This window comes from Schistocerca serialis, chromosome 4, assembly GCF_023864345.2.
Source record: "Schistocerca serialis cubense isolate TAMUIC-IGC-003099 chromosome 4, iqSchSeri2.2, whole genome shotgun sequence".
In the NCBI taxonomy this organism is placed as follows: domain Eukaryota; kingdom Metazoa; phylum Arthropoda; class Insecta; order Orthoptera; family Acrididae; genus Schistocerca; species Schistocerca serialis.
The window spans coordinates 671,621,768-671,649,328 of NC_064641.1; the positions used below are offsets into that span (position 1 = coordinate 671,621,768).

The 27,561-nt window shown below is 43.3% G+C and overlaps 1 protein-coding gene across 1 annotated transcript in view; it reads left to right on the forward strand.

Moving 5' to 3' along the window:
- Window positions 1–27,561, forward strand: part of LOC126473146 (potassium voltage-gated channel subfamily KQT member 1-like) — a 1,059,334-nt gene that overhangs the window by 172,137 nt on the left and 859,636 nt on the right. The window lies entirely within an intron of this gene.

Consider the following 27,561-nt stretch of genomic DNA (forward strand, 5'->3'; position numbering starts at 1 on the left):
TGAACGACCGTCGTATACATAATACCAGGGTATAATTTTTTAGTTGCACTTAGCGACTTATGTGATACTGCCTTCGAAATTTACTACGAATACAGTAAGCAGCATAGAAGTGAGGCACTTAAACGTATGCATCACATTGTTTATATGTCATCTTATGTCCTTAATTATGATAGGTAGGTGGTTCTTACCCACACAACGATTGGAGGCTAACAGTAAGGGGTGTGCTTACCAAGTGTCGCTGAAATCGGTCCAGTGGCTTAGAAGGAGACGTTGAACAACACATCTGCCCACCCACCCACCAACCCTCACACATACACACACACACACACACACACACACACACACACACACACACACACACATAAACAACCACCCACAGATACGTCCATTTTTATAATGTGGCTGTATAAATGTCATGTTCTTCAGTTGACAATAAGATCATGTCATTCTATGAGACCGGTCCAAGGCGCTGCAGTCACGGACTATGCGGCTGGTCCTGGCGGAGGTCCGAGTCCCCCCTCGGGCAGGTGTGTGTGTGTGTGTGTGTGTGTGTGTGTGTGTGTGTGTGTGTGTGTGTGTGTGTTGTCCTTAGGATAATTTAGGTTAAGTAGTGTATAAGCTTAGGGACTGATGACCTTAGCAGTTAAGTCCCATAAGATTTCACACACATTTGATCATGTTTTCTATGAGATATCAGAAACGAAAAGATTCATTTACACAATTTGAATAAAATTTTTACCTCTATAAACCTCAGTCATTATTATATCTTGTTATTGGCTCTGCAGCACAGTGTGGCCTACTGTTCATGTTTCCAGAAACTTAACTGTTCTCAAATTTAATGGTTCAAATGGCTCTGAGCACTATGGGACTTACCTGCTGTGGTCATCAGTCCCCTAGAACTTAGAACTACTTAAACCTAACTAACCTAAGGACATCACACACACCCATGCCAGAGGCAGGATTCGAACCTGCGACCGTAGCAGTCGCGCGGTTCCAGACTGTAGCGCCTAGAACAGCTCGGCCACCCCGGCCACCCCGGCCGGCTCTCAAATTTAGTAAATTAATTAATGCAGACAATTGGTATTAATTAGTTTATGTACTGACAAGGTATTTCCTCAAAGAAAAACTTTCTCGAGCCCCTACCTATTACTGGTTATAGTCGGAGACAGGTTTTACAGGTTATCAGCGAGGTACGCAGCACTAAAATTGATTTTTTTTATCAGTAAACCAATGTTACCTCGGAATATGGAGACAGTTGCAATCCACATTTTCTTAAGGCTGTTTCAAGACAGCGGTGCAACAGCGATCACGTTCAGACGTTGGTGTTCGAAATCGCGTCGTCTTTCTCAGCTTTCGCCATAGATCGGTGCTGACTCCATTCGCTTACCACTCCGGTACTCCTCTCACGTTATCAGTAGCACTATTAACACCTGTTACTTTCTAGTAACGGTATCTCGGCCCACGTATCACTTCTGTGGAGCTTTCTTTACAACTCCACAGGTGCTACTCGAGTGCAAACGACCGAGCTGTCGCTGCCCTATCTGCGCTTTCAAGCATTGGGTATGGCTACATTAACATGGAGCAGCGGTCAGCCGCTGTTATACAGTTTCACGGGCGTACTCGTAGAGTTCTCTTAGAGTGTATAAATGTAACTTCAAAAAAGAGTAATCATGTGCAGTATGTAGGGCATAGATGTCTTCATCCTTTCACTTTGGCCTCGAAGGGACATTGAAGGACTGTACATATCACTTTCTAAGGCTGCAGCTGTTGCTATGTAATTCGGAGTCAAGCGTAACCTGTTCACTTTGTAAACAGTAACAGACTACCTTTGAAAAATATCTCTCTCTATCTCTTTACAACATTTATTGCCAAAAATTTCATAGTTTCGTCAAAACTATGGTTTCATTAACACATGGAAAGTTTTTAAAACATAAATTAATATCGCCATATGAAATACCGGGTGGTTTTAATTAAAGTGCAGCTATTCACGAAGGTCCAGCGTGGGCGGCATTTATCGTATGGCAGCGAAACTTGTTAGATATTCTAATGCCATGCGGAATCGATTTACACTAGAAAAAAAATAGTTCCTGTTTTGGCTACTAGATGCAAATCTGGCGCAATGAATGCAAAACAGACGTAGAAATGTTTCCATATGTAATGGATTAGGAACGGGACGCGGGCAGAAAAGCTAAAACAAGTCATAAAGCCATGACATTGATTTTATTATTAACCGCCGCTTATACAGATTGTTCAATACGAGCACCAGAGACGTCGACGAGATGTTCCATCTGTGAAACAACGTGATCAACACTTGCTCGCAGCAGATCCCACGGAATCTGAGCAACGTGTTCCTGTAGAGCGACCTTCAGATCAGGTGGAGACCTAATGTCTCCCTGATAAACGAGTTCTTTTTGTATCCCCAGAGAGCAAAGTCACGCGGTTTAAGATCGGTTGATTTTGCCGGCCATGCATCTGGAAAATTTCAAGAAATAACACGTTCGTTGAACGGTGCATTAAGCGTATCTTTCACTGGGCGAGCGACATGAGTTGTTGCCCCATCCTGCCTGAAAACAGTGGTTTCCACACTGCTGCAAGATTCCAAAGCAGGAATCACATGCTGCCCAAGAAGGTCTCGATAACGTGCAACGTCATGGTACACGTGACAGGCCATTTTGGTGCATTCTCTTCACATAACAACGGACCGAGGATAAAGGTGCTTTTGAATCCACACCACACATGGTCAAATACAGCAACAGTAACCTCGCCAAGAACTTCTACCGAGACAGGACGCCTTCCTCTTCCAGCTTTCGCACCAAGTTCTTCCGTGTTTTCGAATTTCATTACAATCTTCTTTAAACAGTTTGATGACCTCCGGTCTCTCCTGAGACCTTCCAGTCGGCGATACTCTGTTAATGCAGCACTGTAATTGCTGCCGTTCACATAAAACACTTTCACTAACGGCTCAACGTCCCCCTTCTCCAATAGCCATATGTCACTGACGCTATCTATGGCTTGCCAAATGACAACTTGGATGTCGTAATTTCATTTATACAGTGTATAGCGACAGATTTTGATCTCGTGCCCAAAGTTGGAACTAATTTTTTTTTACTGTGTAAACTGGTTTCACATTAGCGCATTAGAAAAACTAAAAAATGTTGCTGCCGTACGGTAATTACACCCACAATGGACCTACATTAGTAGCTGCACTTTAATTATATCCGGCCGGCATATTCTGTCCGCAATAAATTATGGAATATATCCGAATCAGAGCGTAGTGAAAAAAAAAATACGTTTCCTTGTAAGAAAATACACGTTACATGTATTGTGCACCGACAAATTAAATTGATAATGCATTTTTCACTGGAATGCAGTATTAGATGTACCAGATAAAAGTTAAAATGAAATTACTACACTCTCGTCCTTATAAAAATGGGGATGAAATAAGTCCTGCAACGACAGTGTGAGTTGTTAAAAGCCGGGAATCATTTTGGTTGAGATCTGGGTAAACAGTCTTCGAAGATAAATCCGCATCTCCGGTAGCGTAATAAGGCTTGGCCTTGGACACACTATATTCAGTCCTGTTATGGTAGGGAGCTCACCATTCTTCTGATCGCGTGCTTCTACGATTATTGAGCGATCAATGATTTCTGTTGCTGATTCTAGTGTGAAACTCTTTTTGTAACAATCCCATGTAGATGAATCAGCACCTCTGAACATCTTCCTACACGGACGCCCAGAAATCACATCGATCTTTCTTGGGCTATTTTACTGGATTGAATGGGTGTAGAGTGAAGAGGACGCCAGGACTCGTTTATTAACACGTCTGGCTGTCAGTGTTAGCGTATCGGAATTACTTGTGCTTTAATCCGTTGTTTCCCAGTCTGTTCTAGCCTACGACCCTCTTTTAGAGGAAAAAGAATCAGTCACTTTTCAGAAAAAACACACGTACTGCATTCCTTGAAGTCTTTAACGTAACCCATAGCTTTACAGCGTTTTTTGGTTATAGCCCATTTTTTCTGATTCAATGGCGCCCATTTCAAAGAAAGCATATAATATTACGCAGTCTATTGGAAAAGGATATATTTTAAAATTACTTCATTAAAAGCTATTAATAAATGGCATATTGACGTAAGTTTGCCTAGGAAATATATTTTATTAAACAAATTATAACTAATGTGATCGGCTTTCCACGGACATCAAATGGACTTTGTATATTGTTCGATGTCAGCTTCTTGTTTGTTTCCTCAAGAACAAAGTTACAGCCACTTCCGCCTTGGAACTTTCTTATGAGACGCTTGGTCGCTCGATGCCCAGAGCATTAATCTTAAAATCTGTGATAGTCTAGCCGTAGCTACTGGAAACTTTTTAATTATACACTGTAATCGACGTAAACAAAGAAAAAGAAAAAAAATAACGTAAACATAGTTCAACGACTTTTCCGTCTCCTACGACCTCTAATACGTTTTCTATCAGAAGATCAAGCTCTATATTTTTTCTAAATTGACATTAAATTCATTATGTAAAAAACATCTGTAGTTTTTTAATGAATTTATTCATTTTCAATGCTAAAGAAATTTTTCAGGTCTTTTTTCTCACGTACAGCTCACTGATGAGGGCTAGAATGTCTGTGAGGGTGGATAGATCACCGCCCCCTAAAGTTGCCTTGAACCAAGTAGCCCTTTTCAGTCGCTTCCAGCGCCTATGCGTAGACAATACGGCCTCTTTTGGGAACCGTCATTCTAACCTGTTACAAACCCTCTTTTCATTTATTTGACTCACATAAGTTGGCCAATTACTTTCACAACAACACTCTCCTGTGGTACGCTCGAAGTTACTCTTTATGCCTACAGACTACTCTCCATTGATAATGATATCCTGTGTTCTGTTTGCTAGAAACTCTTAAATCGAATCACATAGTTGTTCTGATATTCCGTACCCGATAAACTGTTCATTAGGTGCAGCGGGTAATTGTATCGAATGTCTTAGGAAGTGATGGGACACGGCATCTACCTGTGCGCTGTATCTACCGCCATCTGGGTCTTGCGGACAGACAGAGCGAGATAGTTTTCAGACAATTGCTGTTTTCGGGATTCATGTTGATTCCTATAGAGGAGATTCTCGGTCACCAGAGATAGCCCGATAAGCGAGCATAAATCATGTTCCAAAATTCTGGGTAACACTCGTTTCACAACTTTTCTCGCAAACGTGAAGTCACACACAATATCGGCGACCGCATGATCGGCTGTCGGCTTCCGTTATCGTTCGATGCGAGGCTCTCACAATATTTCATGCGTGTGCACCGGAGATTTTCAAATACACTTAATTCTTGGAATTATTTATTATAATAATTGCTATAATAAAATGTCACGTAATGATTTATCGACCGTTAATGCCTTCATGTAAGGGTACTGCCTCAGGAGTAACTTATTATCGGCATTAATCTACAAATTAAGAATGAAACACGCTTGTTTAAAAATTTGCAGTATGCCGTTTCAAGATAATAGAGGACTGTAAATTTATCACAAACACGTCACCATTATCATTACATGTCACTAATAAAGCGTCAACATATAAGCCTTCAAGAGAGTATATGATAATTAAGACAGATGATAAGCATTACACGGTTGTGTCTGTGAAAAAGTTTTGTGATACCTGTCGATTAATAAATTTATATATTTAAAAAAAATGTCCTAGCTTAATGGATAACGTCGTAGTTTATGGAGTCGAAAGTTGTCGGTTCGCTTCCTGTCGTATGCAAGTTTTTTCTCATGTTAGTGTTGTTGACACGTTCTTGTACTTATCTAATACAAGTATCTTCTGTAATATTGGATGTTGTTTACATTCACTCTGATCTGAGAACGAAGGATGAAATAAATACTTACGGATTCCCGAGTGTGTGATGAGGCAGGACTCTAAGAGGATAGCTTAAATTTCTGCAATTGAAATGAACAACAATAAAATATATATTTTTCCTTCTCACAAATATTTGGCTCTTTAGCTCCGAACGTGCGCCGCCTTTCGAGTATGTGGTTAGGCGGGAACCTAAGAGGACAGTTTAAACTGCAGCTAGTGAAACGAGGAGCATTAACATTCATAGTCTTCTTTGTCACAAATATATCGCTGTTTATTTTCAAATAGTGGCGATTTTCGAATGTGTCGTTTGGTGGGAACCTAACAGTTCAGGCTTAAATGGTGCAACTAAAGCGAGCTACAATAAAATTTGCATTTTTCTTCTCATAATTATTTGACTTTTTATTTCCGAATATGTAGCGACTTCCGAGTGTGTGGTTAGGCAAGAACCCAAGAGGGCAGCTTAAATTGCAACGACTGAGTCGAGGAGCAGTAATATTCATATTCTAGCTTTTCACAAAGTCGACAGCCGCTCATACGGTCATCGATATTGCTCGTGACGTCAAAATGATGTCACGTTTGCGGGAAGTGTTGTGAAACGTGTATTACTCAAAAATTCTGCAACAGACCGACGTCAGAAATGTAGGCCTGTAGTTTTGTGCGACTGTTCGGCGACCCTCATTGAAAATGGGACTGGCCTGTGCTTTCTTCTTATCATCACGAACACTTCGCTCCTCCAGAGACGTAACGTACACTGCTATTAGATGAGAGACGAGTTCTCTCGCATACTCTGTTTGGAAACGAATTGGTACCACGTCATATCCTGGTCTTTCCTTTGCTGAGCAATTTCAGTTGCTTTTCTCTTCCATGATCACTTACTTCGATATCATCAATTCTGTCGTCACATTGTGACGGTATTATTCTGGAATTAATTAATTTAATAAACAGCAGTGATTAATAGCTACAAAGAGTAGGAAAATTTAGGTCACAAATACTCAAGCAAATTGCCAGAGAATACCTATATTTCCTCACAGAAACAAAAGGCCTATGGTGCACTAGATGGCAGAGAAACTGCCAAGAATTAACGGCAGTTGTAAACCATGTAATCTGAATAATTATGTAACCACCATTAGTTATTCGTTTTGTGGAAGTCTCTTTGCTGGGTGATGAGACTGTACAAAGGTACGGTTATTCGTTGGACGAGGCGTCTGTCATGATCACAAGAAAGTCACGCATACCTATCCGACTTCCCCAATATCGGCCGGCCACACACAGCTGTGTTATCCTCAGAAAATTGAAAAAATGCCTTCAGCGTGTTGGTCGCCAGAAAAAAATGCAAACCAGCTTCACCTTCTTTATGACAACGCAAGGTCTCACACAAATCTGCCCACCCGAGACGGTCTCACAAAACTTCACTGGACTGTTCTAATTCATTCACCCTTCATCCCGGACGTCGCAACTTCCCGCTTACATCTTTTTGGTGCAATAAAGGATATACTCCGCGGGAAGCACTACATGGATGATAGGGAGGTTATTGTGAAAAACTGAGAAACTGGCGGTTTCGTCGGCTTTCACATTATCGATATTTCAGATGCAAATTATTTAGAGTGATACACTACTGGCCATTAAAATTGCTATACCACGAAGATGACGTGCTACAGACGCGAAATTTAACCGACAGGAAGAAGATGCTGTGGTATCCAAATGATTAGCTTTTCAGAGCATTCACACAAGGCTGGCGCCGGTGGCGACACCTACAACGTGCTGACATGAAGAAAGTTTCCAACCGATTTCTCAAACACAAACAGCAGCTGACCGGCGTTGCCTAGTGAAACGTTGTTGTGATGCCTCGTGTAAGGAGGAGAAATGCGTATCATCACGTTTCCGACTTTGATAAAGGTCGGATTGTAGCCTATCACGATTGCGGTTTGTCGTATCGCGACATTGCTGCTCGCGTTGGTCGAGATGCAATGACTGTTAGCTCAATATGGAATCAGTGGGTTCAGGAGGGTAATACGGAACGCCGTGCTGGATCCCAACGGCCTCGTATCACTAGCAGTTGAGATGACAGGCATCTTATCCGCATGGCTGTAACGGATCGTGCAGCCACGTCTCCATCCCTGAGTCAACAGATGGGGAGTTTGCGAGACAACAACCATCTGCACGAACAGTTCGACGACGTTTGCAGCAGCATGGACTATCAGCTCGGAGTCCATGGCTGCGGTTACCCTTGACGCTGCATCACAGACAGGAGCGCCTGCGATGGTGTACTCAACGACGAACCTGGGTGCACGAATGGCAAAATGTCATTTTTCGAATGAATCTAGGTTCTGTTTACAGCATCATGATGGTCGCATCCGTGTTTGGCGACATCGCGGTGAATGCACACTGGAAGCATGTATTCGTCATCGCCATACTGGCGTATCAGCAGGCGTGATGGTATGGGGTGCCATTGGTTACACGTCTCGGTCACCTCTTGTTCGCATTGACGGCACTTTGAACAGTGGACGTTATATTTCAGATGTGCTACGACCCGTGGCTGTGCCCTTCATTCGATCCCTGCGAAACCATACATTTCAGCAGCATAATGCACGACCGCATGTTGCAGGTCCTGTACGGGCCCTTCTGGTTACAGAAAATGTTCCACTGCTGCCCTGGCCAGCACATTCTCTAGATCTCTCACCACCTGAAAACGTCTGGTGAATGGTGGCCGAGCAACTGGCTCGTCACAATACGCCAGTCACTACTCTTGACGAACAGTGGTATCCTGTTGAAGCTACATGGGAATCTGTACCTGTACAGCTCTGTTTGACTCAATGTCCAGGCGTATCAAGGCCGTTATTACAGCCAGAGGTGGTTGTTCTGGGTACTGATTTCTGAGGATCTATGCACCCAAATTGCGTGATAATGTACTCACATGTCAGTTCTAGTATAATATATTTGTCCAATGAATACCCGTTTATCATCTGCATTTCTTCTTGGTGGAGCAATTTTAATGGTAGTGTACGGAGATCCAGTGAATCAATTTGATTAGAAAATAGCGTTGTGTTTTATTTTTATTAAAGATTATCCGATGCGATTGCAAATACGTGAAGTACTTATAGGCGCTTTATTTTTTGAGAGTTACGTTTGACTGGGCTGGCAGTTTCACAAATAGACATCCAATCAAAGTGGGTCTAGGGCACCATTAACTTAACGCCGGTTGTAAAGGTGACGCCGACGCCCCACGTCGGACAGCATTCGGCGAATACTGTTGAGTGCACTGGACACGGAAAGCGGACGCCCGTCGCGAGCAGACACAATGCTGACAGCAAGTAACGGCGTCGTTGGAATTCCGAGCGAGATGACCGCCGCTCTCACGTTCCTAAGGCGTTTTTCTGCAGTGAGGGCGTTGTAAAGTACAGTAAAGCACCCGGAAGGCCGGCAACAATGAGCCTTAGGCGGAGAATGCAGAGAAGACTGCGCCTGTCTCCCTTTTAGGAGAGCAATATACCGGTGGACACCTGACTCTGTGAAAGCTACACGTATTTATAGCTCTTTGCTCTCGGCACAACACAGTAGAAATTGTGTAAAGATTCTATAAGTGTGAGACTCCAAATTTCTCGTCCCAAAAATACCTGTAGCTGAACACTCATATATATATATATATATATATATATATATATATATATATATATATATATATGATGTGAATCTTTTGAAGGTGGTCGGAAACAATAAGTTAACGCTCTCCTTTGAGGCACCGACAGAACAGAGCCAAAACACATTCCTTTCCTTACCTGTAGGACTCTGGGCGCGAAAATGTGGAAATTTCGTTGACCAGCCAGGTCTGACGTAGTAGGTTTGGGAAACTATTGAGAAATGGGAGGATGCTGCACCAGAATCGAGTCTTGTTACGCGATGACTGCTTGTGAGAGGCTAGGATTGGCTCCGAAGAAGGGGCGAATGTTACGAGGAAGGACATAATTTTTATGATTTAAAATTTTGGTAATCACCGTCTTCAGATCGCGGAAAAGGATCAGTGTGCTAGTAATACAGTAACCTAACTATCGGTTCCTTCTCTTGAATCTCCGCCAACTTGGTTACCTCTAAATGTGAAATGATCTTGAGATAATTTGTCAGTGAATAGGATGTTATTAAACATGTTCGTGTTATAATTCAGTGCATCTGTTGCACTTGTTTTGTGTATTTATAATAAACAATAGAACTGATGGTAACTGACTTTCATTACATACGTGTCTCAGCTGATCACAAAATTAAATTGCAGTTTCACCATCCCACGACCCTATTGAAGTCTGTAGGACCATAATTCAGCGTTAATAAAAATCCTTGCGCAACAAGTGATACTTTATAGTCTATATTGGGCATTTACATACCGATACAGGTTAATTACCTAAGGGTAAGGGCAGTGGGGTAGTATAAGTGATGCAGTAAGACGTTTGTTCAGCGGCGTCCAGTAACGAGGTACCATGCGCACTTACAGGCCCTCCCAGTAAGGTGGCATCAGGCCGTCACATTGAATGGAGATTACACTGAAAAACAGGGGTCTGTAGCCAAAAGAGTGACGAATAATATCGTGTTTTGGAATCATGAATAAAACCAACCTGTTTCCAGAAGAAAGACTAACGGTTGTCGCCACATCAATATAGTAAGGTAGGTCTTTATTAGGGTGTGTCGGAAAAAATAGCTTTGAACTGTTGCAAGTCGCCAAGATGTTGGTTTCAGTCATTAAATGAGATGAAGACGATAGTTAGCGTTAAATGTATGGGGGAACTGGGGCCTGTCCTACGTTCAATGCGTTCTATCGTTTCGGTTCTATTTCCTCGGGGTTGCCGCTCTCGAATCTGTTTGGTGTTCTCAGTTTCCTCTGGCCCAAGATGTCGGTTAGTCACTGTCTGCAGCAAAAGAAAAAAATTAGATAGACAGACAGATAGATATATAGATAGATAGAGGGAGAGAGAGAGACAGAGGGAGAGAGAGAGAGAGAGAGAGAGAGAGAGAGAGAGAGAGAACTGACGACCTTGCCGTACTTACAGGATCGAGATTTTGTCGTGGCTCATTATACACTGTACTGACATAAGTCATGTGATATCTCCTAATATCGTGTCGGATCGTCTTTTGTCCTTCGTAGTGCAGCAACTCCACGTGGCATGGTCTCAACAAATCGTTGGAAGTACCTTGCAGTAATGTTGGGGCACGCTGTCCCAGTAGGCGACCATAATTGCGAAAGTGTTTCCAGAGCAGGATTTTGAGCATGAACTGACCTCTCGATTATGTCCCATAAACGTTCGATGGGATTTATGTCAGACGATCTGGGTGGCAAAATTATTCTCTCGAATTGTACAGAATGTGATTCAATCCAGTCACGAGCAATTGTGTGCCGGTGACATGGCACTTTGTCATCCATAAAAATTCCGTCGCTGTTTGATAACATGAAGTCCTTGAATGGTTGACAATGGTCTCAAAATAGCATTTACACCAGAGGAATCACAAGGGGAGGCTACGACGTTTGGAACGCGGATTTACTGTAAACTTCTTACACTCGTAGTGCTCCATTAGGACAACAAAGTGTGTAAGCAGTAGCGCGTACTTCTCAAGCGTTATTGAGGAAAGTCGCAACATAATTTCGGTCGTGAAATATATACCTGTGCGTGGGTATTTATCGAGTGTATTTTAATAGTGTCTTCAGGAGAAGCAATTTCTCGTTCTCTTTCGATTAAATACGAACAATTTTGAAGACACGGACAAGCATACATTTTCAGTATCACTTTATGCGTTTGGTCGTTTACTAGTCGGTAGTTATGAATATTATATTATTTGTGATAATAGAAATTTGTAGACTGCCAAATAACACTGTAAATTTAATAAAAGTTCATCCGAAAACACGTATTTTTCCCTTTACATCAATTGTAATATAAATAATAAAGAAAATGACTGTGTTAGAAATTTAAAAAAATGACGAGTGGGACTCGATCCAGCTATTACGAGGCTTGAACGCTAACCACTCGGCTGCCGGCTCTTCATGGTGAAAATGGCCACACACAGGTATATATTTCACGACCGAAATTACCTTGCGATTTTCTCAATAACGCTTGAGAAGTACGCGCTACTGCTCACACATTTTGTTGTCCTCGTGGAGTACTACGAGTGTACGAAGTTTGCAGTAAATCCGCGTTCCAAACGTCGTGGCCTGCCCTTGTCAGTCCATTGCATGTAAAAACCACCCACGCCATTACGGAGTCACCACCAGCTTACAAAGTCCCTTGTTAACAACCTGGACCTGTAAGTTCGTGAGAACTGCGCTAGACTCGTCTTCGTCCAACTGATTTGATGAAGAGCTCAGAAGAGGTGCTGCAGGCTATGTCGTGCTGTTAGCAGAGGGACTCGGGCAAATTTCGCCACACTAGGCTAACGGATACGTTCGTCGTACATCCCACATTGATTGATGTGGCTGTTTCACGCTGTGTTGCTTGTGTGTTTTCACCGGTAACTCTACGCAAAAGCCGCTGCTCTCGATCACTAAGAGAAGGACCTCGCGCACTGCGTTATCCGTGATAACAGCTAATGCCTGAAATTTGGTATCCTCGACACACTCTTGACGCTGTGAATCTTGGAATACCGAAGTCCCTAAGGATTTCCGAAGTGGAATGTCCAATGTATCTAGGTCTAACTAGCACACCGTGTTCAGAGTGTTTTAATTCCCGCCGTGCGGCCTCATTCACGTCGGAAACTTTTTCACATCAATCACCTGCGTACAAATGACTGCTCTTCCAATGCACTCCCCTTTTGTACCTCGTGTACACGAAACTACCGTCATCTGTGAATGTGCCAGATCTTATTTCTGATGCCACGACGATTTCCTACTTTCCTTTTATATTCGCAAACGGCGCATAGGAAGAACAACCCTTGGCAAGTCACCGTGTAGGCTATAATTTATCTGAGTTTTAGTCATGCTGTTTCCGCGAGACATATGTGTAAAGCAGTAGTAGGTGCGCTATTGGGTTTTAACAGTAAGCATATTTTGTGATGGCGATGTGTCTCTTGTTCCATTCACCCAGAGGATTTAACGAGTGTACACACTTTCGAGCTTACTAAACGAACTCGTGACGAAATTATCAATACAGTTTGCATCCTGCGTGTCGTTAAGACGTACCGGAAGAGAAAGTTTTATTGTGACCTCGCGCATTATCCTGCAGAAAAAAACCATTGCCGTCGGGAAACATGATCGTCATGTAGGGGTGCTTGTGGTCTGCAAACACTGTAATATACTTCTAGGCCGTCAAGATGCCTCGCACGAGGCCCATGGATGCTTATGTGAATGTTCCCCAGAGCGTACTGGAGCCGCCACCAGCTTGTCTCCGTCCCGCAGTAAAGGCGTGAAGGAGCTGTTCCCCTGGAAGACGACGCATTCTCGATCACCCATCGGCACCAAGAAGAAGGTATCGCAATTCATCAGATCATGCAATTCTCTGCAACAGCTCTGCCGATTGTCATGCATCCATTTCAGTCGTAGTTGCCGATGTCGTAATGTTAACGTTGGCGCACGTATGGCCCGTCAGCCGCGGAGTACCTATCATTACTAGTTTTCGGTACACTGTGTGCTGAGAACTAATAGTACTCTGTCCAGCACTAACGTTAGTTCCGCCACAGTTCGCCGCCTGTCCTGTTTTACCATCCTGTTCAGCCTACGACGTACGGCATGAGCAATGAGCGGTGGCCGCCGAAACCTATGACGCCTGGCCGTGGTTTCACCTTCGTTTCGCCACGTGTTGAAGACACCACAGCACTGCTCGAACATTCGCCAAGTCTTGCAGTTTACGAAAGCCTCTTGCCGAGCCTCTGGGTCAGTACAATCTTCGCTAGGTGAAACTCATTACGCGCACCTCCCCCATTCGACACGCTGACAGCAGGCTCCCTGATTACAAGGTGCACCGTGCGTGTTGTCTGACTAGGAATCATTCCCCGTCAGGTGGTGCTGCTATCACTTGGACGTTTTTATATCGATAGTAGGTCGACGGTCAATTTTCTGGCTGATCAGTATACGTAGCACCCAGCCTTAGAACAATGACACTTCTAGTGCCTCGCTTGTTGTCTGTTTCATTTCTTCCCGTTTGCGGGTATTAGTGGAACAGTACTAAGCCTCTGTTGCGTTGCAGCTGCGCGCCAGTAGCGCCGTTGTTGTTGTTTTTGGTTGAGCTGTGGTTGCTTGCTCTGCCGCTGCTAAAACGGCAAACGTGTTGAGCTGGGATCACAGAGCGCTGAAGCGCGCGGACAATGCCGTGTGCCCGCATGGGGTTGGTTAGCGCGCAGTACATCGCTCACACATTCCTTGTGGCTGAATGTCGCGTTGCGCGTATGCGGAGTGCCGCAGCGTTGGTTTTTCGTAAAGACTAAGCGTTCCCACAACATAACGACATGTCATGTTAAGTGGCTTTTACGCGTGTTATGGTTTATTGTATACTAAATTCCGATTTTTGCTAACGAGGTCTTGCGTTAGCTACTTTATCTCTATAGAAACAGCAGGTCACACTTACACTGTTCTGACCATTTACTTGTAATGTGTAACTTTTCTAGTCGAGAAATCTGTCACTTTACTAATTCTACCACTAATTTTCAGTGAAAAACATTAAGTACGTTCATTTTTCTTCTTGAAATTAATTGTCATAAATCGCAAGTTACCACAGCATTTTCCCCTATGTAAGTTTTTAGCAGTATATGTAGACACAAAAAATACGACCTCAGTCGAGGCCCGTACACACGCACCATTTTATCGGCCTACCGTCCGATCAATTTCGTGTCAGCCCGAGCACTTCCTGACCGATTGCTCTTAGAAGTTACAGCGCCGCCCTGCTGTTGTGATTTCCTTAAGTTTATTAAGTTTATATTCTACGAGATGCCACTGGTTTTACAGGGAAACAAAATTGGGGTTTGCTGTGGGCTCTGTCACTTAAGGAGCTGGAAGCCGAAGATTTTCGTAATTATCTAAGAATGGATTAAACATGCTTTTCTGAGCTGATGAACATCATCAAACCATTCTTACCGAAAACGCATACAGTCACGAGAGAGGCTGAAAACTGCGAGGAGAAGCTGTTTGTTAGATTATGATTTCTAGCCACTGGCAGAAGTTAAGAGGACCTCAAATTGAGTGCTGTTTTATCCCGATAACTACTATCAAAAATAATTCCTGAGCCCTGCAGTGTGATATACAGAAGCTTGAAGAAATACAAGGCCGCTAAGGAAGTAATCTTTTCTTTCTTTCTTTCACTGGTGCCACATCCCACACTAACGCAGTGTAGGCATTGTTAGGAGCGGATTTGGCAAGGTTAGTATGAAGGGATGGCCGGATGCCCTTCCCGCCGCCACCCTGTACCCCCCAGGACGAAATTAGTGTAGCCCAGCTGGCTGTGTCTAATGTAATTCATGGAATAGTGCGAATGTGTTCAGATGTTGGCGAGTCGTGTAACTGAGGCTGAACGTGGGGACCAGCCCGGTATTCACTTAGCTGGATGTGAAAAAACGCCTAAAAACCACATCCAGGCTGGCCGGCACACCGGCCCTCGTCGTTAATCCGCCGGGCGGATTCGATCCGGGGCCGGCGCGCCTACCCGAATCCAGGAAGCAGCGCGTTAGCACTCTCGGCTATCCTGGCGGGTCCGCTAGAGATGTAATGCAACACTTTTTTTAGGCAAATTTCGGTTGCAAAAATGCAGAATTTTTTTTGGATTAGCGCGGAATATTCCTGCTTCAGCCTCTATAGTTTCATGAAGTTCCGATAGGTGGCGGCGCTGTACGTAGTCTTCAAACTGGCGTCTCTTACGGAGGTGTGTTCCATGCAGAGAAACAGAGAGCTGTCATTGAGCTTCTTTTGTCGGAAAACCAGAGCATCGCAGGTATTCATATGAACTTGCAGAATGTCTACGGAGACCTGGCTGCGAACAGAAGGACGGTTAGTCTTCGGACGAGGCGTCTGTCATGATCTCAACATGGTCGCGCAAATCCGTCTGTTTCCACGCGTGCCGCTTGGCCGCACACAAGTCTCACTCCAGCAGTGCTGGAACGTACACACACTCTCATTCGAGGTGATCGACGGATCACAATTAAAACACCTCGCGGCGCAACTGGAAGTTTGTGTTGGTAGTGCTGACACGTTCATCCACCAGTTGCGGAACTCAAAGATGTGTGCCCACTCGGTTCCCACCACCTAACAGAAAACCTTAAATAACAACGAAGGAGCATCTGTACGGAATTCCTTGTGCGTTAGGAGGCTAATCGTGACAATTTTTGTCGAATATCATCACATGCAGTGAAGGACGGGTTCGTCACTATGAACCGGAAACAAAACGGCAACCCATGCAGTGGTGCCACACCACCTCTCTTCCGAATAAAATGTTCAAAGCCGCACCCTCAAGCGGTAAAGCGAAGGCGACCGTCTTCAATGAGTCTTAACGGCTTATTCTATTTAGCTGCAACAATCAACTCTGAAGAGTATTGTGCTGCTCTCAGTTAACTGAAGAAACGTCATCAGCGTGCTCGTCCCACAAAAATGCTAACGAACTTCTCCTTCTCCATAACAATGCAAGGCTTCGCACAAGTATGCGCATCCGAGAGCAGCTCACACAACTTCACTGGACTGTTCTCTCTTATCCGCTCTAAATCTCGGACCTCGCGCCCTCCTACTTCCGGCTGTCTGGCCCAACGAAGGATGCACTCCACGGGAAGCAGTGTATGTATGATGAGGAGCTTATTGATGCAGTAAGACGTTGCAACGACGTTGAGCAGTGGAGTGGTACCATGCGAGCATACAGGCCCTCCTGGGGTAAGATCGTCCAGTTGTCACAATGAACGCAGATTATACTGAAAATAGGGTTTTGTAGCCGAAAGAGTTGGCAGTAATATGGCGTATTGGAATTCTGAAAAATAACAAAGATGCTTTCAGAAAAAAAAAATGTGTTGCGCTACTTATTGGACAGCCCTCGAACAGCATCGCAAAATAAAAATAATAAATAAAACAAAAGATCAAAAGATGTTGATGATGAGAAGGTATTTCTTTATGTACATAGCATAAAAGATTCCCCTGTCAGTTTAACAAGCTCATTTTAAAAGAGTGCAGATGATGGCGGTACACATAATCTAATATATATATATATATATATATATATATATATATATATATATATATATTAAGAAATGGAACATTACCCACAATTACAACTAAAAAAAAAAGGAAAATCACACATTTCGCTCTTCATTGCAGAAGTCTTGGGTATAGGCTGTACTTTTTTAACAATGAAGCAAGTGTAGTGTATTGTTTGTATACTTTATGAATGGACATCCATTGACTGTGTATGATATGGTTATTAGGTTTTACTTTCAATAGTCGAAGTATCGGAAATGAAATTTAAGATCAAACCTGTCTGTATTTATGTACATACAGATTAGATCTTAGATTTCATTTCCAATAAATATCGGAAATAAAACCCAAAAACCGAAATACAGATGGCCGACGGACTTTCATTCATAAATTGTATATCTTTTACCACATGAAACTATTGCAGTCTTTATAAAACGAAACAAGTGCTTCACTTTTTGCACCTCTATTGCTACACGATGTTTCTCACAAACACGTGCAGTCTTTAATTTTCTACAGAAACTCTGTCATTAAAGCTTCGTCTGCCTCATACTCTGCCATGTGTATCAGAGCTGCTCTTAATCCCGCTCACAGTGACAAAAGACGAACTTTTGTCAGGCGGTTACTACGACAGCACTACATACGGCTCGATTTGTTTGGTGGACTGAGCTAGGAGGTGGGGACACGCCTGTCGCGTGGTCGTACACAGCCGACAGCCAGGCAAGAAAAGGTGGTCGGTTGCAGTTTGTCGGTCTATTGGTTGCTGCGTGTGTAGGAGCCTTACATTTTTTGAGTGCGCTGTTGCCAGCAGTTACGAACAAGTAAGAAAAGAAATGACACCAGTACAGGATGCTAACAATCAGTCACTGCTCATTTTACGTTGTTAATATGCACTATCGTATCGGTACACTTTTCTATAACTTTCATGGTTGATACAATTCAAAAAATTTGCCCAGAGACTCCTTACTATTGGTTTCTATAATTCTGCGAAGAAATACTAATAATGACTGTCACTGTACACTTGAACTTTTCACCTGATTGTTTCGTGTCCACAGAAAAATAATATAGCGTTTCAAGGTCCGCCTAAATGTAAACACTGTTTGTTACTTTAAGAAATACAGCAACCAGTCACTTTTTACATAGCTTCACGTATCCCAAAAAGCGTTTCGGGCTTTCAGCCATATTTAATTAGCGTAGTACATATTTAAAACTTCATCATATCATTATTATTTCATTTTAGATGCTGCACATATTCTGTTCAAAATAACAGTCTGTTCAGCTACTCATTCACATTTTATTACTCGTCAGTTGCACTTACTTTACATTCTGCGTGTTGTCGCTCCTATTACCCGCATTTATAAGCGAGGCAAATACACTCTTCCTGTGTCTGATGAACAAGTGCAGAGTACATTCACCATGTCGCCGATTGTCACGTTTGTTTACAATGGAAATCAATGGTACACTTTGCTTGCAGATCTTGAAAGTACTTCTGAAGTCAGTTGGTTGTACACCTTAAAAACTGCTGTACTAAATTTTAATTTTATCTTATTGGTGATTAAAATTACTAAACCTGCAATGTACTGACTCACTGTAGTTTATTATCCGGCAAAGCGAGACGATTATCTGACCAGCGTAGGGACACAATCGTGTTTACACCCGAGAAGTGGGGAGCGCAGATAAATCTCCGAGTAGTAACACCGTATACGGCAGTACTCTTATAAGTAGAGATCTATCATGCGCTACACGGCTGTAGCAGCTCTAAATGAAGTTCTCATGTGGAATAAGAACAGAAACAACACGTACAGATATCTACCTTTGGGTTCACACGACGCTTCGCCCGAAGCATCCGTAAAGCTACCTTTCCCACGAAGTCGCTATTTTCCACAGCTGTGTCTGTTAATTTTTGATCTGCAGTTTCAGTCGCCGATGATAATAACTCTTTATTCGGTTGTAGGCTGACACATTTTTATTGTATTTCCAGGTTTTTTGCCCGTCTTAGTACCTCTTCTCCAATAGTAAACCCGTACTATTGGTGTGATTCACAGTCTTCCTAATCTTCTAGTATCACAAGAGTAAAAGCTGATGTAAGAGTAGCAAAAGGAAACTGACCACGAGGCCTAGTAATTAGCATTTTTAGTTAGTAAGATGAAGATCTTAGGGTTAATTCTCTGTGACCACCTCATACTTGTCTAGGTTGGAAATGTACGGAAGGAGATCCACAGTTTAATTCTCTGTGACCACCTCAAACTTTCCTAGTGTTACATGAAAATGTTTGTGCCAGGCTAGGTAACACATGACGTTCGCGTATTTGCAGCAAAACGTTATTTTCAGAGTTAGAGAGCGAGATGCTCGACATGTTAGGACCACGGTCCTTATTATGTACAAGATTCCAGACCTGTTCACTGTGACTTAGATCTACTTGGTATGGCGACAGGAGGAAGGGAACCACTGTCTCCCGACTTTTTTTTCACTTAAGTACTATACAGTTTGGTGCTACTAAATTAATGCCAAAATTTCGGCTTACCTTCTCTCTACGTATTTTCATTTGTTTCTGTACCCATGACATTCCGCAACTTTCCTTTTACTTCCATAGACGAGCAGTGAAGACGAAACGAAATTCTACATTCATAATGATGAGACGGTGACTGTTGTTTGACAATACTCTTCGAACAATGTCACTTTGCCTCGTCTATTCACTATGTAGTGTGTATGAATCCACAGTTCGTCTAAATAATCCACTGACAACTTTCGTTCTGAGGTTTCATTTTTTCGTGAAAGAGTCTAATCTGATATTGTCTATTTGCAAGTACCGGGTGCATATGATTAAAGTGCAGGTACACACCGAGGTCCATTGTTACCTGTAACTACCGTATAACAGAGACCTGGTAGATATTCTAATGCACTGATGGAGAACCGATTTACACTGGAAAAACAATTCATTAAATGAATTCAAGTTATGAATATGGACAACCATCAGCCGTATAATGGAATGACGATAATGAAAACTTCTGCCGGACCAGGACTTGAACCTGGATTTTCCGCTCATCGCGAGTGGTTGCCTTACCATTAGGCTATCAGAGCAAGACTCATGACCAAACCCAAACTTCCATTGTCGTCAACCACGTGTCTACAACCTGCACTCCTACACTGATGGCCACCAGGTACAAATTTGGGGCTGTGAATGTAAGAAGGACGTCTAGAAGTGGATTAGGACCTGAACGTGGGCGGAATAGGTCAAACTATTTATAAACCCATACTATTGATTTTATTATTAAACGCTGCTTACACAATTTGGTGAATGTAAGCACCGGAGACATCGATGAGATGCCACATCCGTAAAACGAGGTGATAAACTGTTACTTGCAGCTGTTCCGGGGGAATCCGAATGTGTTTCTCTACACTGGCCTTCAGATCACGTAGAGAACGAGCGTGTGACTGGTAAACGTGTTCTTTTAGATAACTTAAGAGAAAAAGTCACATGGTTTCACATTAGGTGATCTTGGAAGCCATGCATCTGGTGACCACCTGGAGATGACACGTTCGTGGAAGTTGCACTAAGCAAATCTTTCACTGGGCGCGTGGCATGAGTTATTGCCCCATCTTGCATGAAAAACGGAGGACTCGATAATGTGCAGATGGCACATACACCTGACAGGCCTTCTGAGTGTATTCTCTTCAATTAGGAAAGGAGTGAGAAAAAAGGCGCTTGTGAATCCACGCCACACAGGCAAATTTGGCGAGGGCAGTGGCTCCTCGTGCACAACGCGAAGTTTAACAGTACCCCAAATTCGGCAGTTCTGTGTATTCACCGGACCCTAGAGTCTAAAATTTGCCTCGTCAATCCGCAGAATATTACCTGGCCACATGTCATCAACTTCGAAACGTGCCAGAAACAGAAGAGCAAATTCAGAACGTTGCTGCGGATCACGAAGTTTTAGTTGCTGCATCAGCTGAATGTTGCACGGGTACCACCTTAAAATATACCGCTAAAATTTCCGTTCTGTTGGTCATGGGTTGGACAATTCTTGTAACATTGCACGAGAACTACCACTGCCCAGGGGACATGTTGTCTCAACGCAGGACTGTAATTGCTGCCGTTCACACACAGTATATCGGTTTTACTGGCAGGAGGCGGTCTGTCTTCTCGATAGCCATACTTTTCACTGCTATTATCGCGCGTTAAATTACAGAGTAGACGTCATACCGTTGTACAAACAGCGTACAGCCCCAGATTTTTACCTGGTGGGCACAACTGGAACTAATTTTCCTTTCAGGAGTAAATCTGTTCCGCATTAACGCAGCAGCATATCTACCAAGTCCTGGTGCCACATAATAACTACAGCCCACGCTGGACCTCCGGGAGGAGACAATCTAAGCAGCCGCCTTAGGTTGTTTGCAGATGACGCTGTCGTTTATCGACTAATAAAGTCATTAGAAAATCGAAATGAATTGCAAAACGATTTAGAATAGATATCTGTATGGTGCGAAAGTTGGCAGTCGACCCTAAATAACGAAAGGTGTGAAGTCATACACGTGAATCTCAGATTAATATGATAACGACGAACAAAACAGAAGGCCCGACCACATTCGTTCTTATTAGGTTGTTCATATGGTACCTCTTTTGTAAACAGTCAGTGTATTATCTGATCTAGAATTCTAACTGACTAATGCTGTATTTAGGGAACGAATCATCTATTGCTGTGAGATGTCTTATGCATTTAAATGTTCTTGTTTAATGCAACTGAGATTATTTACAGCAAACTACTATTCTATGAATGATGTGAAATTATTACTGAGTTCTTTTCATTTCTTATCAATCTACATCCTCAACTGTATTTAATTAATACCAGTATACAGGGGTCGCGGTGTGTAGTGGTTCGATAAGCAGTAGTATGGCAGATTCATCTTTTCCCTGAATTGTGTTTCAGAACCCAGGACCCCTTTGGTTGTCATCCACGGCACCCTTACAGCACAGCGATATGTCGGCGATATTCTACGCCCCGTTTTGTTGCCCTTCATTGTAAGCTATCCTGGGTTTACATATTACCTCCTATCCACGGCAACAGTTTCTACTCATAGTCTTCGTTAATGCCAGACCCTACCTTGGCCAGCAAGATCGCCGAATCTCTTCCCAATTAAGAACGTTTGGAACATCATGGGCACGGCCCTCCAACCACATCGGGATGTTGACAATCTAACACGCCATTTGGACAGATTTGGTATGAAACCCCTCACGATGACACCCAACATCATTGTCAGTCATTGGCAACCCGAATAACTGGCTGCTTAAGAGTAAGACGTGGATCAACGACTTATTGACTTGCTGAATTTTTAGAGGTTTTTTTCCCAATAATTTATCCTACTTTGCTGAAATTTTAATGATTTATTTTTGTACCTGTACATTACATCTACTGATTTCCGTCTCACTCAGGTAGTTCCTACGTGGTGCGTTGGTTTTCTTTCTTTGTCGTGGAATGTATTTTCTTTCTTAAACCGTACCTCCAGTCAGCTACTTTTGCAATTACATTTAAAAATGTTCATTTAATATGCATACGTCATATGCTTCTTAATAAATCTTGCGCTTCAGCCCATAAGTTCAGAAGTCATGTTTCGTTCCCCAGTTATGTAGTTGCATGTTTCCTTCATGTGTTTCTGACACTAGATAAGCAAAACAGGCTGTCCCTTTCCACGCCTTTTGGGAAGAACTCTGACTCTTTTTGAATGTTCTTGTTATCCTGTTATAAAAATATTCACATACAAATAACTGTTTAATTAGATTGCGTTAATTGGGGCACGTAATTTGTTTTTAGTGATTAATTGTACATCTTTTCATATGCTTCTCCACATCTTTTTTGGCTTTTTTAGGAACCTACTTACAGGCCGGTTGGCGCCCGCAGTGCCAACCTATTCAGAGTAAAGGCCAAGGACTTAACCCCAGCGTTGGTCGTAGCAACGTAATTGTAAATAATACTGCGGAATTAAAATGAATAGGTCCCTACGTCTTAAATGTGAGCTATTGCAGCAAGTAAAGCGGGAAAGCCGCTCGACAGTCTTAAATGTGGCGCACTTAACCAAGTGGTTCAGACGTGCTCTACCTCTGGTGCTCCAGGTTTCCGAAGGAAATTATGCCACACTGGGGCAACACGCAGTAAAAGAGAAAATGACATATTTATCGTGTGTGACTGACTTATTTCACTTCCCTCTGAAGTGTTACCTCTTTATCTCCATTCCAACATCGGTAACAAGGCGAATGGGAACTGTGTGTCCGCAAAAATGCTATTAATTACACTGTGAGCTGTTTATCCCAGAAAAAGAATCCTAAGCAACAGTGTTGGAAGCTGACAGTTGCAACGGTTTGTTCGAGTCAGGCTGGAATGTTTTACAGAGCCAATTAGAGCTTTTGTCACATCACAGTTCGCGGGTCTGACCTCTAACTTTAGTCGCAATTTTCTGTTTCTCTCCCTGTGACATATTTTGTCTGACGTACATTCAAATGGTTCAAATGGCTCTGAGAACTATGGGACTCAACTGCTGAGGTCATTAGTCCCCTAGAACTTAGAACTAGTTAAACCTAACTAACCTAAGGACATCACAAACATCCATGCCCGAGGCAGGATTCGAACCTGCGACCGTAGCGGTCTTGCGGTTCCAGACTGCAGCGCCTTTAACCGCACGGCCACTTCGGCCGGCTAACGTACATTACTGCTATGGCACGCAACATAAGTCATCTACTACTTTACCACAAACCAATAAAGCTTTTTTCTAGAGCTGTTTCTGCGATCACTATTTCTAAGTATTAATAGGGAGAAGGAAGAGAAAGTACGGTTTACGTCCTGCCAGCATCGAGGTCATTAGAGACGGAGCACAAGGGCGGAATGTTTCAGAGATGGATAGGGAAATCGGCCGTGCCCATTCAGTCTCCAAGTTTGCCTGAAGTAATGTAGGAAAATCACGAAGAACCTAAATGTGGATGGCAGGACTCGGATCGGGACTTGTCGATGGAAGTATCTCGACGTTTGCCTGGAGCAGTTTAGGAAAATCACAAAGAACCTAAATCTGGATGGCAGGTCGCGGATCTGAACCGTCATCTTCCCGAATGGATTCCACATTATGTGTAATTGATTTTGTAGAATCTCCACCACAGTGAATCCAATATAAAGAATGACGTAGGGCCTTACGGTCCTAATTTTGCCGGAATAAATGAATCAACAAAGTAAATTAAAATGTGTAATATTAGGGCCGGCCGGAGTGGCCGTGCGGTTCTAGGCGCTACAGTCTAGAGACGAGCGACCGCTACGGTCGCAGGTTCGAATCCTGCCTCGGGCATGGATGTGTGTGATGTCCTTAGGTTAGTTAGGTTTAAGTAGTTTTAAGTTCTAGGGGACTGCTGACCTCAGCAGTTAAGTCCCATAGTGCTCAAAGCCATTTTTGAACCTTTTTGATGTAATTTAGATAATTGTGTACCCTACGACACTGTTATACAAAATATTCCCAGACATATCAAAACAACGATAAATAACGTACACAGATTTTGTCTTAAGTAACGCAAGGCACCTAAAAATAGAAACACGCCTTTGTTAGAATGCAACATTGTGCGTTGTGTTAAAATTTCAAAGCAATCGGTGAAGAACTCTCGGAAATATACGATTCTGCACAAACGAACATTTATATTTGTATTTATATATATCGGGGACTTTCCACACAGGCAAAAATATCCATATCTGTGAAACTCAGTCTAGATTTCTAATTCAATTACACACAGCCTGAAGCTATGATAGAATGCCTCTTAACTGTTCCGACGTTTATGGACTCAGAGCTGTCACCGGCGCCGTAAGAGAGATAATTTCTTTGAAGCCGTCCTTAGAGCAGAGTGCATCCACTGTCTTAGAGCCCTCCGAGAAGCGTAAGCATTGTTCGCCGCACGCCTCGGACAAAGGGCCGGTAGTTAGTTAAGGAGGCGCGGCGTGATTGCGCGCCCCGGGAGCGTCCGTTTGAAGGGCGGCTGCCTCTCAGACGCAGGTGGCGCGGTTTAATTAACAGCCGCCGTGAGCCGAGGGCCGTTTCGCGGGACGTCTGGCTACTGCCGCCGCCACAGCCGCCTCACAGCGCACCCCGCCGCGCCGAAACAGGACCGCTTCCGTAGCTGACCCAGAAACCGAAGCGCGTTTCTGCTCGATTTCGTACTGTGTTATCCGCCACGCTGCTTCATATCACAACGGAAGAGGAGACAGTGCCGCACAGAGATACACGAACCACCGTCGAATGGTACTTCATTCCCTTTTTATGTCCGCCGCTTATGGTCTCACGGTCTCAGCGTGTTCGGTCAGAGAGGCGCTAGTCCTCTGTAATAAAAAAAAACTGAGTAAAGGGAACAGCGATCAACTTGAACGGATGTCCTGTGACGTCCGCCCAACGAACATTGCCGAAAAAAAAATGAAAATAAAATTAAAAAAGAAAAAACGGTAGCGTTCTCGCTTCCCGAGCACGGGGTTCCGGGTTCGATTCCCGGCGGGGTCAGGGATTTTCATCTTCCTCGAGATGACTGGGAGTTGTTGTGTCATCTTCGTCATCATCATTCATCCCTATTACTGTCGGAGAAAGGCAATGGCAAACCACCTCCACTAGGACCTGGCCTAGTATGGCGGTGCGGGCCTTCCACGTCATTCCCCTACGCTCTGTGAAGGAGTATGGGATTTCATTATCCCTTTTTATTGTACACTTAGCTAAACTGGAAGCTTTGCTCCATGACGCAGCAGTTAGATATTTACCAAAATTTGTAGAGACTTTACGTAATGGTATCCAAATTGCTGTTATAGAAGTATAATGACGTATTAATTGAGATGGGTCAATTTCAGTTATATTGTAATCTTCAGACCATCTACGAAAATATCATAGCATTTCTTTATTTCATTATAAAGTTGGTTATCATCATTTCAGATATACGGATTTTTTCCTTACGTCCACATACGAGGCGTGTTTTTTAAGTAAGTTCTGTTTTGTTGTAGACACTAGTAGTTCGCGCGCATACCGCAACGAGCGCGTGCGTCGTGTACTGGCATGCCTCGGGAACAATTGTGCCCAGTTTCAGCTCTGTAGCTAAACTGTACGGTTCTGTTATCTGCTTTGAAAATGTTTAAGACTATCAACTCACCGCCGGCCGCAGTGGCCGAGCGGTTCTAGGCACTTCAATACGGAACCGCGCTACTGCTACAGTCACAGGTTCGAATCCTGCCTCGGCCATGGATGTGTGTGATGTTCTTAGGTTAGTTAGGTTTAAGTAGTTCTAAGTTCTAGGGGACTGATGACCTCAGATGTTGAGACCCATAGTGCTCAGAGCCATTTGAGCCATCAACTCGCCCGCCGCGTGTGAGGCTCGCTTAGTGATACTGTTTTTGTCGACGAGGAACCTGTCTGCTGCCGAAATTCGTCGACAGATTTGCGACGTGTACGGTGATACTGTTATGAGCAAAGTGCATAAGTGGGTACGAGAATTCGAAGACGGCCGCGACAACTTCCATGATGAGGACTGTTCCGGTCGCCTTTCTTTGATTATAGACGATTTGGAGGCTTCTGTTGAAGCGAGGATTCGTGAGAACAGGCACTTCACAATAACAGGTCTCTCAAACGAATTTCCTGACGTGTCGGGATTAGTGCTTTACAACATTGTTTCTGAAGACCTAAAGTTTAGGAAACTGTGCTCCCGTTGGGTCCAGAATCTCCTAATAGAGGACCACAAAAACCAAAGGTTTGAGTGTGCGATGAAGTTCCTGACTCGTCATCACTGGAAACGAAACATGGGTTTCGCATATCACGCCCGAATCGAAGCAACAGAGCATGGAATGGAGACACACACAGTCGCCTGTAAAGGTGAAGGCCAAACAGACACTGTCCCAGAGCAAAATCATGGCGTCAGTGTTTTGGCATAGGCATGGTGTTTTGTTGGTCGACTTCATGCAACGAGGAACCACTACCAATGCAGAAGCATACTGTCAAACCCTGAGAAAGCTACCAGAGTGATTCAAAACAAAAAGACGTGGCATGCTGACAAAAGGAATTTTCCGTCTCCATGACAATGCAAGACCTTACGCTGCAGGTCAGACCCGTGATTTATTGGACAGTTTTGGCTGTGAAGCCTTAGACAACCCACACTACAGTCCTGATTTTGCGCCGAGTGACTACCATCCGTTCCTCCACCTCAAACAGCATCTCAGTGGCAGCCGTTACAATGATGACGACGACGTGAAAACGGCAGTGAATTCTTGGTCATCGGAGCAGGCGGCAAGTTTTTATGAAGAAGGTATTTTAAAATTGGTTGAGAGGTATGATACGTGTTCCAACAAACTTGGCAACTATGTCGAAAAGTTAAGTGAAGTATGTACTTTCTGAAAACTAATTTACATCTTTGAAATAACCTTTCGCTGTGTACTTATGTTCAAACGGAGCATACTTAAAAAACACGCCTCTTTATCACCAGTCGTCGCTGTCACTCTGTATTCTTTTACAGATTTGTAGATTTAGGATTCTTACGCTAGAAGCTGTTTTATCGTTTCCTACTGTTAACTGTCCCTTCTTGTAATTTTTTT